The sequence below is a fragment of the Leptonychotes weddellii genome, chromosome 4, assembly GCF_054177405.1.
Source record: "Leptonychotes weddellii isolate Sample4059 chromosome 4, ASM5417740v2, whole genome shotgun sequence".
NCBI lineage: Eukaryota > Metazoa > Chordata > Mammalia > Carnivora > Phocidae > Leptonychotes > Leptonychotes weddellii.
This window is the reverse complement of record NC_138372.1, coordinates 48,817,211-48,832,404: the sequence shown is the minus strand read 5'-3', so window position 1 is coordinate 48,832,404 and position 15,194 is coordinate 48,817,211. Positions and strand designations below refer to the sequence as shown.

Genomic DNA, 15,194 nt, shown 5'->3' with positions numbered 1-15,194 from the left:
GTGGATCTAGGTCTGCCCTCTCTCTTCAAATTCATTGATTTATTCTTCTATGCTTGAACCATTACTGTATTATCTTCATTATAATGACTTTATAAATGTTAATATCTTGACAGCAAGCCCCTACCTTCTTCTTCTTCAAGAATGTCTTGGCTATTTTTGGCCTTTTGACTTTCATATATATTTTAGAATCAAGTTGTCAAGTTCCACCAAAAAAAAGTCTGTTGAGATTTTAATTGGAATTGTAACTAAATCTATAGATCAGTTTGGGGAAGAATTCATATCTTTAAATGTTAAATCTTCAAGTCCATGAACATAGCATATCTCCATTTCTCTAGGTCCTTTTTAACAACATTCAATAAAGTTTTATGATTTTCTTGCATATATTTTGTTAGATTCACTCCTGGGTAATTTTTTTAACATACAAATTTGGATGCTACCACAAATGTCCTAGGTGTTAACCTTCTTTGCTTTCATTTGTGAACTGGTATTTAGAAATCAGTTACTTTGTAATTGTATTATTCCAAGGCTGCTGTAACAAGTTGCCACAAACTTAGTGGTATAAAACAACAGAAATTTATTATCTCACTGTTCTGTAGTTCAGAAGTCCAAAATCGGTTCCACTGGGCTTAAAATCGAGATGTTGGAAGGGTTTTGCTGCTTTCTGGAGGCTCTAGGGGAGAATCTGTGTCCTTGCCCTTTCCAGTTTCTAGAGCTGCCCACATGCCTTGGCTTGTAGCCCCCCTTCACCATCTTCAAAGCCAGCAACAACAGGTTGACTGACTTATGACACAATTTTTCAGTTTTAAGGACTCTTGTGATTACATTTGGCTCACCCAGATAATCTAGAATAATTTGATCATCTTAATTTAATCACATCTACAAAGTCATTTTTGACTTGTAAGGCAAAAATTCACAGGTTTCAGGGATTAAGATCTGGACATCTTTGTAGGGGAGATGGACTTCATTCTGCCTACAATGGTAATACTGATTTTGAATCCTACAATCTTGCTAAGCTGTCTTATACATTCTTATCATTTATCTATAAATTCTTTTAGGCTTTCTGCATATACAATCAAATCATTTGCAAATAATGAGTTTTGTTTTGTCCTTTACAATGAGTGTGTGTGTGTGTGTGTGTGTGTGTATTTTTCCTACCTTTAATGCCAAGGTAAAACAAAAAGAATGGCTGGGGAAAAAATTTAAAAAACCAAAAATACTGACTGGGACTTCTAATGTAATGTAAAATTTGAGTGATTATGTCAGGCAATCCTGTTTTGTTTCAGATCTCTAATGGAATACTTTCAGCATTTCACCATTAAGCAGAATATTTGATGTAGGCTTTTTTCTCCTGAAATTGAGATGATCATATGATTTTTCTCCTCTAATCTGTTAATCACATTAATTACATTAATTGATTTTCTAATGTTAAACCAACCTCCCTTTCTGAGAAAAACCAGACTTGGTCACTGCATTTTAGTAGTTATCCTAATGAGTGATTATGGGCCTTTTATTTTCCTTTCTTGTATGCATTATCCTAATTAGGTTATTGTAGTTAGGTTATAACAGCCTCATAAAATTAGTCATGGAGGGTACCTACTTTTTCTGTTCTCTGAAGTAGTTTGTGTAAGATTGGAATTATTGGTTACTGCATTGGTTTTAATAAAACTGCTGAGTTTCTAAACCTAAGCTACATTGTGAAGCTTTGTACATTCTTCAACATGTCTGTGTCAAGTGCTTTAATATATAATTACTCAATCCAGGGAGATTTGAGGTATTATCTCTCTCTCTTTTTTTCTGATAGGGAAACTGAAGCTAAACAGGTTACATATATGCCTAAAGATCATATAGTTACTAATTGGCCTACCAGAACTTGAATTGAGACTTCTTGGCTCTGAATCCATTGTTCAACACTACATTCTCATTGATACTCTCCAGAAGTATTGATATCTTGGCTGCCATGAGTTTACATTTTTTCAAAAAATTTTTTATGGTGTCTCTATCTCTTCCTTTGATGGTATTTCTTGCCATCACTTTTCTCCTTTCTTTCTATTTGCCCCACGATTTCCTTATTTCTTATATGCTGTGCTCCCAGAGGCAAAAATAGGTTACTCTTTTGTAACAGTAGATAGCCTCTGAGCCTCTGAGGGACATTCTTAGAAGTAAGGAGCATGAGCTTTGTGACATCCATTTCAAACAGGCTCAGAAGATTTTATTATTCTTTTTGTTTCTCTTAGGTTGCTAGACTGTTAATTATCTTTATATGTCCTACACTTTGCTACTCAAAGTGTAGTCTGTGGACCAGCAGAAATGGCATCTCCTTGGAGCCTGTTAGTGGCAAAGCAGGTCCCATCCCAGAACCAATAAATCAGAAGCTGCATTTAGCAATCTTGCTAGGTGATTCCTGTGGACATTAAAGTTTGAGAAACATTGGCCTACATCACCAATTAGACTATAAAATCTTTGAGAACTCCTTATACCTTTTCCTATCCCCAGTTCCAAGCACCATGCCTCACGTGGAAACACACACTCATGAAATGAAGTCTGTGGTGATGATTTTATAAAACACATGGCAAATCAGAATCCTCAGTTCTGGTTTTGACTGTGTCAGGAACTCCATCTATTGTTTAATTTCAACAGCCTTCAGTTTCTCGTCTATAAAATGAAGGAGTATAATTACATTTTTTTCTAATGACCCTCCGAATTCCAATGCTACACCATGACTGATAAATCTCTCAGTTAAACTAATAAATGCTAACAATTGAGATTGTCCTGAGGTATTTCCTTTGCAAAAATTCAACACAAATTACACAATGGTGTTGAATGAAATATGTAATATGTGAAAAAGTATCACTTGCATCCAAATAGGTTGTTATTGTTAAGATCTCCGTTGGAAAAGATGGCTTTTGTTTGATTAGATGCCTTTTTTCAAGCAGTAAAGCAGTGTAATAATAGGGGCCAACATTTTGTGTTTCTAAAGTTCAGGTTCAGTAGTCTGGTATAATGGCCAACTGAAAATTGCAGTGTGGGAAAACATAGGAGGTGATGCTTTGATTTCATGAACATTGTGTAGGATTATCAAACCAAAATTGACATATTCTACCTTAGCTGCCTAGAATTTCAAATTTTTCTAGCAATTCTGTTTTCATTCTCACCTTCAAGATATTAGAGGTAGAGACAGGGTAGAGAGAGCAGAGTTAAAAAAAGATTGCCCCAGTTCAGAGTGTATCTGGCTGACCTACAAAATGAGACATTTCATGATTTGATCTGCTGTTCTATCACTGGAACCCCTCTTCCCCATCTTCTTGGAGAAGAATTTGTATTTGGATGTTATTGTTGTAACTGTATCATAATCATCATCGTGGAAACCATTGTTGACAGCCCACAAAAGAATGAACTTTTACTCATGATTGCCACTTACAGTTTTGATTCCTTCGCCCTTAACATCTACTTGTTTGGCAATTCTGTTCCCTAAATTAGACATTTGGTATACTTGGTCAGCCTTGAAACTTCAAAGACAACAAGCTGTCCAGCCATCTGCATGACTGTCATTGAAGTCCCTTGTGTTCTCACAGATTGCAGCTTGTCTATTCTGAAAGATGAGCTACAAATCTATTCTGAGCCTGAGCAAAATATCTGACCAGTCTCAGAGCAAACCTGACAGTTACTCATAAGTCTAGCAGTGCCCATGCAAAACACCAAACACTGTACTTACAAAAGTAAGGCTAGTGGCAAATGGTATCTTCCATACCATTTTGGAGAAGCACTATTGTTTCTTTCTTTCTTCTTCTTAGCCTATTTTGTGCTTAACTTATGGGGATAAGACAAAAAATGCCTTGCAAACATCTTTCTTTGGCATTGCCAAATTCAGCCTATTACATGCATGTATTGTGTTTGGGAGTCGTTGCTTTGTTCTGTTTATTTTAGATAGGTAGGAAGAGGGCGTAGACTAAGGATCTGTAGAGCTTACTGCAGAAGGCATTTTATTTTCCTATAGAGGGAAAAGTACACCCATCTCATAAATACGAAGTATTTCAAGTTGAAACGAGAAGCAAATTCTATTCCTGCTTTCCATATTAATTAGCTAGGTAACCCTGGGCAAGTCAACCTCTAAATTTCATCTGCAAATTGAAAGCTTTGGTCTACACACAGCCATTTAAATTCCTCCTTCAATTGTTCATTCAGTCCCTATCTATTCAGTACCTACTATGCACCATCAACAACACTGATTCTTGGAGAGCTCAAAATTGTGTCTCCACGCCTTTAAGCAATTCACTCCTCGGCCTCTTTTAAAACCGGAAATCTTCCCCAAATAGATTGAAACACTTTTTCTGTCTGAAAATATACACGGGGAAAAGAAACGTGTCGGTTGCCATCAACCTAGAGCGGACGTACCCGCAGGCTAGTAGCTGTTCTTTCTTTGGAAAGGGCACGCTCTGCATGGTAAAGGGCTACCCAGTCACTCGGAGAAATACAATTTCAAGGGCGCCTGGGGTCAGAGTGGGATACCCAGCCGCTCCTTCCTCGGCGGAGGCAACCTGGGAAACATTTCTGGGCTCCGTCCGAGTCACGCGGCAATTCCACGGCAGGAATTGTGCAATGGGGCGAGTCGGGCGGGCGGCCGGGGTGGAAAGAAGCGGGGGAGGCTGCCACAGTGCCAACTTTTTTTTCCTCCCTAGGGAACCGTAAGGCGCGACAGCGCGGCCAGGACGGCGGGGATCCGGACGGCCCCAAGGCCAGGCCAAGACAGCCTCGCTTCGCTGCAGAGGCGGCGAGTAGAGAAGCGCGTGGGGGCCGTCCCCGCTCGGCGCCAGAGACCGCCCCCGCGCGCTGCCCTGGACTCCGCCGGGGGCCGCGGGCCGAGGGGGCGGGAGCGAGAGCGGGAACGGCGACCCCGGGCGCGGGGTTGGGGGTTGGGGGGGCGAGGCGGACCGCAGACTAGCCACGGCGACCGCGGCGGGGAAATCCGGGCCCGTACTTTCGGTTAGAACACCCGGGCTTCCAGCGGCGCCGCGCCTCCGCCCCCGCCGGCCGGCTCGCGCTTTCGGACGGTGACGCAGCCGTCCGGGTACGCAGAAGTCTGCGCGGAAGCCCGGAACCTCCCGGGCCGCCTGCGCCTCCCCGCCGCCCCCGCGCTGCCCGCAGCCCGCGCCTCCCCGCGCGCCGGCCCCGGGGCCCGCGCGGGGGTCGCCCGGGGAGCCCAGGCGGGACGCGCTCTCTGGGCGCAGGCTCGCTGATAAACCTTCGGTCGGGTTCATCACTCATGTCACTGCCTTAGTGCCGTGCGTACTCTTATTAGCGTCACTTAGAGGTGAGGAAGCAGGCTCAAAAAATATCAAGTTACGTGCTTGAAGTCAAACGGAAGGCAGAGCTGCGAAGCAAATCCAGGTTTGTCTTGACACAGCTGTATGTCCTACTTCTCTTGGATCAGCCTCTTCCCGGCTTTCATTCCAGTGAGCAGCAAACAGGTAACGGGTGGGACAGGTACACTGAGAGGTGGAGCACCTCTTTATGGGGCAGCGGGGCAGTTTGCTTCTGGTTGGTGCTCACTTTTGCCCAAGTGTGCCGTAAACATATTGTTGTCCATGTGTACCACGAAGTGGACAAGGTTGGAAAGCATTTCGCAGAACTTCTGCCACACCATATATTGGGATCAGGGACACCTAACATAAAGGCTCTACTGGAGGATTAAAGAAGACAGGGTTTACATGGATGCTAGCACCTCAAAGATCCTCATTACATAATAATTCTCTTTTCTTTTTGCAGCGCTCCCGGGGACATCTGGGCACTCACCCTTCTAACACTGGAGAGGGGACGCAGTCATTTTTGGTCAGTACCCTCTCTGATAGATGAAAGATTTAATCCACTCCCTGGGAAAATCACTTACCCCCATCTCCATCTAATTAGTGACAGTCGGTGAGCTAGGGGCCCTGTCTCTTGGAAGCGTGCAAGGGCTCTTGCCACCTCACCTCCCTTTTCCTCCCAGAACCTTCAGAACAGCTCAGAGGCCAGAACGTGACTTCCTCGGAGACCTGATGACGGTGATGTGGGCGGGGACCTCCGGGAAGGAGGAGGAAGTCAAGTCACCGGGTTCACAGCTGGCCTGTCTGCCATGCCCTAGAGAGGGACCCAGCACCTCAGGCGTGGAGCCAGCCCTACCGGCCTGGGCCTCTTTGCTGGCTTGGTCCCCTTTTGGAAGAGTGGCAGCCCAGTAAAAGATAAAGTGGCGGGGGGGGGGGGGGGGGATGGCTTCTGGCTGTGGAATGTCCAAGTACATGTAGATTAGGGTAGGAAGGAATACGCTGGCTTTCGAATTTTCTCCTGGATGGGACAGAGTCCTTCCATGGCAAATGATTTCAGCGTCAGCACAGAATTTTGAGAGGAGGTTATCTTGAAAAGTGAAGCATGCTAATGCAAGTTTTCTAACTGCCAAATCTTGGGAACTGTTTGGGTTTTAAAATCATTGAGCACTGGAGCAGCTGTTTTTCCCTTCCAAGCCTCTGTTTTGTGAAATGAGGCTAAAATACCTGGGCAGCCCTTTTCCCTTGGGCACCCTGGAATGCTGGGACTATGAATGGCATTTCACAAGAGTTGGAGCTCCAAAGGGAAGTTGGACCACGAAAGGACAGGACTCTCTCCTTTGAAAACAAAGTCCTCCTTTTTTTAATCACAAAAGTAATTACTACTCATTGTATACAAGTTAGATTTTTTTTTTTTTTTGGAATCAGAAGGAAGATAAAAAAATTGAAATCCCACACCCAGGAAACCACTGTTGACAATTCGATGTATAGCATTAAATGTAAGCAGAGTGAACACACTGCTTTTTTCCTTGAACAGCCTTTTTTCCTTGAATAAAATATCGTGACATGCCACTAAATATTTTCCATATATGTTTCTATTTTTTTCCATACATGTTTTAAATGGGTATTTAGTATTCCACTGTGTGTTTATTTAGCTAAAGTCCAACTGAAGGATTAAAATTGTGTCCAGGATTTTGCTATTGAAACAGCAATGAAGTGTGAGCTTTGCAGCTAAATCTTTGAGCACATTCTCAATTATTTGTAGAGGTAAATTTCCTAGATGTGGTATTTCTGGGTCCAGGGATGAAGATTGCTCTACAGTGACCTTTTAAGCTTGATTGCCTCCACCCCATCCCAACCCCAGTGTTTTCCCAGACTTTCTGTACCATTTATTCACCAAGAATTTATTGAACAACCATCACATGCCAGACCCGCCTGGATACAGAGATGAATACTTTGTAGCAGTAGGTGCCATAAATGTCAGAGAAAGCTTTGGGTAGTCAGCTGCCCAGTTTGAGGAGGGTCATAAAAAACCAGTTGAGTTTTTTAAAAATTCAATTTAATTAACATATAATATATTATTAGTTTCAGAGGTAGAAGTTAGTGATTCATCAGTTGCATATAACACCCAGTGCTCATTACATCAAGTACCCTCCTTAACGCCCATCACCCAGGTACCCCAGCCCCCAGCCCCTCCCCTCCAGCAACCCTCAGTTTGTTTCCTATAGTTAAGAGTCTCTTACGGTTTGTCTCCCTCTCTGTTTTTGTCTTATTTTATTTTTTTCTTCCCTTTCCCTATGTTCCTCTGTTTTGTTTCTTAAATTCCGCATATGAGTGAAGTCATATGATGTTTGTCTTTCTCTGACTGACTTATTTTGCTTAGCATAATACTTCTAGTTCCAACCACATTGTTGCAAATGGCAAGATTTCATTCTTTTTGATAGCTGAGTAATATTCCATTGTGTATACATACTACCTCTTCTTTATCCATTCATCTGTTGATGGACATCTTGGCTCTTTCCACAGTTTGGCTATTGTGGACATTGCTGCTATAAACATTGGGGTGCAGGTGCCCCTTTGAATCACTATGTTTGTATCCTTTGGATAAATACCTAGTAGTGCAATTGCCGGGTAGCTCATTTTTACCTTTTTAAGGAACCTCCACACTGTTTTCCAGAGTGGCTACAACCAGCTTGCATTCCCACCAACAGTGTAAGAGGGTTCCCCTTTCTCTGTATCCTCGCCAACATCTGTCGTTTCCTGAGTTGTTAATTTTTGCCATTCTGACTGGTGTGAGGTGATATCTCCTTGTGGTTTTGATTTGTGTTTCCCTGATGCCGAGTGATGTTCAGCATTTTTTCATGTCCGTTGGCCATTTGTATGTCTTCTTTGGAGAAATGTCTGTTCATGTCTTCTGCCCATTTCTTGAAAAACCAGTTGAGTTTTTTGAGACCAATGGATTTTAGGTGGGAGGAGGTTAGTGAGGAGCATTGAAAAAGGAAGGGAGGAACAATGAAAGGGTCAAGGGAGTTTTCTGTACACAAGCATGGTGGCCTAAGAGCCTGGTATGTGTTCATATATTTGGAAAAAATTTGAGTTGTCTGGTGTGCTTGTACTGAGAGTAGACTTGGGAAGGAGAATAGTGACAGAATACAAAAAAAAAAAAGCCTATTATGTCATGCTAAGAAGGTTCTGACCTTCTTCACATAGGAAATAGAGAAAGTTATTTATGGAGCCTCCAAGATCATGATGAAATTGGATCTTACCACTTAATCTACTGAAGAGCACTTCCTTCAGTAGACCCTCAAAATCATTCCTGGGGAGAAAAAACAAAAGATAGGAAAATTTGCAAAGCAAATATCCCGAAAGAATGTTGAAGTGGAAACTGCAGAGAATCAACCAAATTCAGCAGTAACTACCATGTCCATCACATTGAAGAGTGTGCTGTAGTAATCTTTAGTAAATTTGGTCATGAGTAACTTACTCTTCTCTGCTTTAAAGAGAATGGCCTTGGGGTGCTTGGGTGACAGAGGCATTAAGTGTCTGCCTTCGGCTCAGGTCAGGATCCCAGCGTCCTGGGATCGAGCCCCGCATCAGGCTCTCTGCTCAGTAGAGAGTCTGCTTCTCCCTCTCCCACTCCCCCTGCTGTGTTTCCTGTCTTGCTGTGTCTCTCTCTGTCAAATAAATAAATAAAATCTTAAAAAAAAAAGAGAGAATGGCCTTGATACATGTCTAGAGATTATTCCAGTTTCCTATCAGGAAAACAAATCCTAGACTAATAAATCTAAAAACATGTAGCATAGATTTTAGTATGTGAAGGCCCTTTATAAACTGTAAAGTAGTGTTCAATGAAAGACATATTTCTGGAAGGTGGTTTAATAAAAACTTTTACTTATAGACAAGGAGTCCAAAACTTAAATGCCTGCTGTGGCCAGGTAGATCATAACTTTCCAACGATTCTGGAAAATTATCAGCTATTATCTCTTTGAATGTTTCCTTTCCCTCATTTTTGCTAACTCCTCAGAGAATTCTGATCACAGGTATATTAGACCTTCTAATTCTATCATCCAAGTCTTGTAATCTCTCATATTTTGTGTCTGCATTTGTATAGCTTTTTAGGATCTGACTTGTAGTTCACTAATTCTTCAGTTGTGTCCAATCTCCTTTTGCACTTGAGTTTTTAATTTCTATCCTTTTTTTCTTTCTTAGAAGTTCTGTTGGGCAATTCTGTATAGTCTCTTGTTTCTTGCTCATATCTACCAGCTTTCATTTCTTGAAACAAAGGTTCAAAGGTAAACCAATCTGTCCTCTGTCCTCTAGGCCTCCATCAGCAGGAAAAGAGAGGGATCTCTCTTGTAACCTGGGCTTCAGATAAGATCAGTCCTTCCCTACCCCTCACATGAACATTGGCAGGGGTGAAGAGAGAAGCCTAGGACTCTGTATGCTCTTGAGAAGAGACTCCACTCCCCATAAGGGTCTTACTGCCACTATCTGCAATCCATTTTGCCTATGTCCCTGATTTTGTCAAGAAGCCCAGAACTCTCAGATCATCCCTCATACCCAAAGCTTATCCTCGCCTGGTTCTAAAGACAGTGAGATACCCTCTACTATAGTATTTTGTATCTCTCTCGTAGCTTTTTTCCCTACCACCTGCCATACTACATATTTTACTAGTCTCTCTCTTCTAAAATGTAACCTCCTTAAGAGCCGGGGTATTTGTTTTGTTAGCTGCTTTGTCCTCAGAGCTTAGAATATTACCTGGCAAATAGAAGGTATTAAAAAAAAATAGTTGTTGGGTGAATTAGTATTAAACCTTCTTATTTTATATTCAGTATCTTGCCATTCCATATCCAAAGATTTTGCAAGTCTGATTTTTTGGGTCAGCTGTTGCTGCTAGCTTTTATTTACTTTGCCTTGTTTACTTGTGTGTTTTGTGGATTTTTACTCTAGGCTCATATTCCTTGGGTTTTATCTGTAGAAATTCTTTGAGGCATAGATTGAAGTTCATTCATTGAGAGATCATTTGTATTTACTTTTACTAGTTGTCTGGGGTAACTATTTACTCAGGACCAAATGAATATCCCCCTTGTTTTTGTTTTTGTTTCTGTTTTCTTTTTTAACCACAAAAGTAGGGTGAATTGGGTTGTAAACCCATGTGTATGGATATAAATTATCAAAAGACAAATATTTTCTTCAAACAAAACAAGACAATGTTATGAAAATGAAAGATTCTTACTTGTAAATAGGCTTACCTGCTGAAAACAGGTAGGTCCCTGCTGTACAGATTTTGTGTAGACAATTTAGTTCTTGTAGCCCATCCAAAAAATTTAAATACTTTTTTGAAGGCCAGGTACAGGCTTTTTGGTTAAGACCTCATTTTTAAAATTGCCTTAAGCATAAATATAGTAAGCATGGAGTGTCTTCAGTTCATCATTTGGGTTGCCATAGAAGAAAGCAGATTGGTTTCCTCAGTCTTTCCCCATGCCTTCATACTTGTAGTTCATGTTTGCCTTGTCTCACTCAAAGGTTTCTAACGTCAGATAGGTACTGTTGTGCATGTTGAGTGCTGTGTTGGTCTCCGTTCCCGAGGTATGTTTGAGTAGATTTCAAGGGATACAAAGCCACAGTCAGTCTCTGTTTGCAAGTCATTGCATTTAGAAATAGTTTGGTGACTTTGCCTCAGATTTCCTGGATAATATTGCAGTAGATGAGAAAATTGTTCTGTGTTATTTTATTTATTTATGTATTTATTTTAAAGATTTTATTCATTAGAGAGTGCACACACGCGGGCACACACAGGTGGGGGGAGGGGCAAAGGGAGAAGGAGGAGCAGACTCCCCACTGAGCAGGGAGCCCCATGTGGGGCTGGATCTCAGGACCCCGAGATCATGACCTGAGCCAAAGGCAGACACTTAACGACTGAGCCACCCAGGTGCCCCTCTATGTTACTTTAAATTAGAGTGAAAGACAATTTTCTGCCCACCCAGAATTAGAAGGTAGCTTCTAGAACCTCTTTTCTGTTCACTTTCCAAGTTCAACTTCAGTTTTATTTGAATGAAACTTTCCCCAAAGATGCCCCATATCACTGGGGATTAGTTATGAAAACCTTGAAGATTAATGATTAAATGGCACTGGCCTAGTGAGAGGGGCTGTCAGTCTATCCCAGCAATTTCAGTGTTTGACAGGAAGTGTCTGATGCAAATTCGAAAATTTCAGACCTGAAACTGCTTCTTTCTTCTTTCCGCATTTTTGAACCGGCTGGCTCCTCATGTGTCCAGCTCCAGAGAGGTAAATAAAATTCAAAATGGCTTAGCAGCTAGGGGCCACAGCTTTGCAGCATGAATTGTGATGGTACCTGGAAGTTTCATCCTTCCCCTAGACTTTCCTATCCCACTTAGAGGCCAAGAGGCCAAAGTCCCTTCTGTGCTTTGACTTCTATGCTACTGTGGCTTCACCCTGCTCTTCACTGAGGTTTATATGCAAGTTAGAAAAATATCTGGCTTAAAAAGGTGCGGTCTTAACTCTGTTTTATTTCTTTAATCCCATAGTATCTTATTTTTATCTGATTCCTTTTATTATAAATCTTCTCTTGAGAATATTATCTGTTTATTAGAAGTTTAGAGATGAGATCCGCACAGTTTGGATGCTGCCAGCAAAGGCAGAGTGACCTTTGAGGGTTACTTTTACCTTGAAGAGGTCATGGGGGTCTGAGTCTCAGCTCTTCAGTCTCAAATTTTTGTCAATACTGAGAATGGGCCCATTTCGGAGATGAACTCACAGTGTCCAAGCTTATCATATACATAAAGTGATATATAAATCTAGAAGGCTGATATATTATGTATGTGATCTTAGTGAGTTCCACTAGAAAATAAGTTCCACAAAAGATAGTCAATTAATTCTCTGCTCTATCCCCACTGATCGTTCAGTGTGCTCTATGTTAGGTGCTCAGCAAATATTTGAATGCACTATTTAATCCCTAATTGTCAGTTTTCTCTCCGTAAATAAAGTACCATATATCTCATTGATTGTTTTGAGAATTTTGAGAACTAATTTATAAGCATTTAGCATGGTATGTGTCACAAAGTAAGCATTCCGTAAATATCTCATCAAAGATTAGTTATCTATTAAGTTTTTATTTTATTTTTTTGCTTACTTTACTTGAAATGAAGTAACAATTATAGTTGCTACAAATACTTGTTTTACTCCTCACCCATGTTGGGGGAAATTAGTTTGAAATATAAAAATGTGTATTGAGTGCTCACTGTGTGGGTTACAAACACAATGTTTGTGCCATATAGAAACTTTTAAAGATTTTATTTATTTATTTGACAGAGAGATAGACAGAAGAGCACAAGCAGAGGGAATGGCAGAGGGAGAGGGAGAAGCAGGCTCCTGCTAAGCAGGGAGCCCGATGTGGAGCTTGATCCCAGGACCCTGGGATCATGACCTGAGCCAAAGGCAGATGCTTAATGACTGAGCCACCCAGGTGCCCTGTGCCATATAGAAACTTTTAATCCAATGAAGGAAGTAGACTTACAAAATAACTATATATAATACAAGGCTGCTTATGGAGCTTTAGAAAAAGGCACAGCATAGGGCTGGGGCATCCTGAGAGAGGGGGCAATCCAGCTGGCAGGAGGGTATAATGTCTGTTTGCTAATAAACTGATGCTTACGATGAGCAGGAAAGCAGTAGGAATTATATTCCTGACGCATAAAAGAAAAGTGACGGTTTAAAAGATGGTATAATTTTTAAAAGGTTATGGTTAATGTAAATTTTGTTTTCATTGTCTCATATTCTAATTCTTCCAATATTTATAATGTATATAGAGTGTTGCATGGCAACTCAGAATTAATCAGAGTGTTTAATCAGTTGGAATATTCTGTTTTTCAAACTATTTTAGACAAACACATCTTGAACTGTGTTCTACCAAGAATGATGCAGTTCTACCAAGTGACATCCTTTCATTGTATAAAAATAAAACTAAAAATTAACATATATCTAAATATTTATTTTTTGGTAATTTATAATTTTGTAGGTGTAGGTGTCTCCTCCCTCAAGTGCCAAGGTCCAGACACACAAGTTTCCTTGTTGCCTCTCTGTGCAGCAACTTTCTTTCCTGTTCCTCATTACACTGGGAGTATGGCCCCCTTTGGGTTTCCAGTTTTATGAGATTTCCCCATTTTGGGTGGACTTTACCTCGAGCTGATTTCTAATGACCCAGTCTTCTTAGATCTTCAGATTTTTCAAGAGTAGCTTGATTTTTATGTGAAATCAGCAATTTTTAAATGTTGGCAAGCAATTGAAACTTCTTTGTTTTTAAAGTGCTGTACAAGAACAACAAAAAATCACTGAGAGCCATATATGGGCTTCAGCTTCTCAGTTTATAATCTCTGTTCTAAGCAGGCAAAGCAATCAACCCATATGTATTTTATATATACAATGTAGAATACATTTTGCTAGAATGCATCTGTTAGATAATAATATCCCCAGATTTGGAGAGAAAAGTCCAATTTCAGATTTCTTTTTATTTTTCTTTATAAATGTACATGCATCTAGACTTTTTTTGTTCAGGAAATATGGTCAGTGTACCTACAATATAAGGAAATGTAGGGCACAGTCCCTGCCCTCACAGATTTTTTACATTCTGTGCAGTAATAGAATGTGAAATGGACTGAAGTATCAAGAGATTTAAAGAAAGATGAACACCATGAATTTACTAGCTCAGTCTGGGTCTGCTTTAAAGAAGCTGTAGTTTGGGGTGTCTGGGTAGCTCAGTTGGTTAAGGGTCCGACTCTTGATTTCGGCTTAGGTCGTGATCCCAGGGTCATGATCTCAGGATGGTGAGATAGAGCCCGTGTTAGGCTCTGTGCTCAGTGGGGAATCTGCTTGAGATTCTCTCTCTCCTTCTCCTTCTGCCCCTCCCCCTGCTCATTCTCACTCTCTCAAAATAAATAAATAAATAAATAAAGGAGCTGCAGGTAGGGTGGGTGTGATGGCACTAGAAGGAAATGGGCAGATATCTGATATTTAGAGGAAGTTGTGACAGGAGTTGATAATGAATGTAGTGTAAGAATAAGGGAGAAATAGTATTTGTGCTTCTGTAATTAGGAAAATTCTAACCAAGCACAGTGTTGCATGACTATCCAAAGGGTGCCTTCAGTGATTACTTTGAAGGAAATAAAAGTGCTCAATGTCCTTTCCTTTTGGTTTGTTCATTTCTTATAAACCAAAGGCAGTGTGAAAGATTTTCTAATTTCTCGTCGTGTGCTCACATGGCAGAAACAGGGCTCCACCCTCGTGAACTAATCACCTCCCCAAAGTCTCCCCTCTGATTCCTTCACATTGGGGGTTAAGATTTCAACATATGAGGGGCTCCTGGGTGGCTCAGTTGTTAAGCGTCTGCCTTTAGCTCAGGTCATGATCTCAGGGTCCTGGGATCGAGCCCCGCATCAGGCTCCCTGCTCCGCGGGAGGCCTGCTTCTCCCTCTCCCACTCCCCCTGCTCGTGTTCCCTCTCTCGCTGTGTCTCTGTCAAATAAATAAATAAAAATCTTAAAAAAAAAAAAAAGAATTCAACATATGAATTGCGGGGGGGTGGGGACGCAGACATTCCATTTAAGGCGGTTGGGCCATGTATTATACCCTGCAGAGACCGATGATCAGAGTTGCCTTCAAGTTTCTTATCCAGTGTCACAAAGCTTGCACGTATGAAAACCAGGACTAGCACCTAAGTCTTAGGGCAACAAGTCCAGTGCTTTTTGCAGGGCCCCAAACTGCTTTTCAGTCTTTCAATTTCACAAGCATTTCTTCAGGGCCCATTTCATCGGGTTCTAAGGGTGGCAAGAGTGCACAACACAGCTACCTCCTCTCAGAGGACTTAGAGTTTATTATTTTT

At 41.2% G+C, this 15,194-nt stretch overlaps 1 long non-coding RNA gene across 2 annotated transcripts; it reads left to right on the top strand.

The window, feature by feature from the left end:
• The first annotated feature begins 5,120 nt into the window (after positions 1 to 5,120).
• Positions 5,121 to 6,874, top strand: LOC115945120 (uncharacterized). Of its 2 annotated transcripts, none has more exons than XR_004079590.2 (3): positions 5,121 to 5,465; positions 5,764 to 5,826; positions 5,984 to 6,874. It is a non-coding gene; the product is annotated as an uncharacterized LOC115945120 (long non-coding RNA). The 2 variants fall into 2 exon arrangements; XR_014144895.1 differs by having other exon boundaries at positions 5,125 to 5,385.
• The last annotated feature ends 8,320 nt before the right edge of the window (positions 6,875 to 15,194 follow it).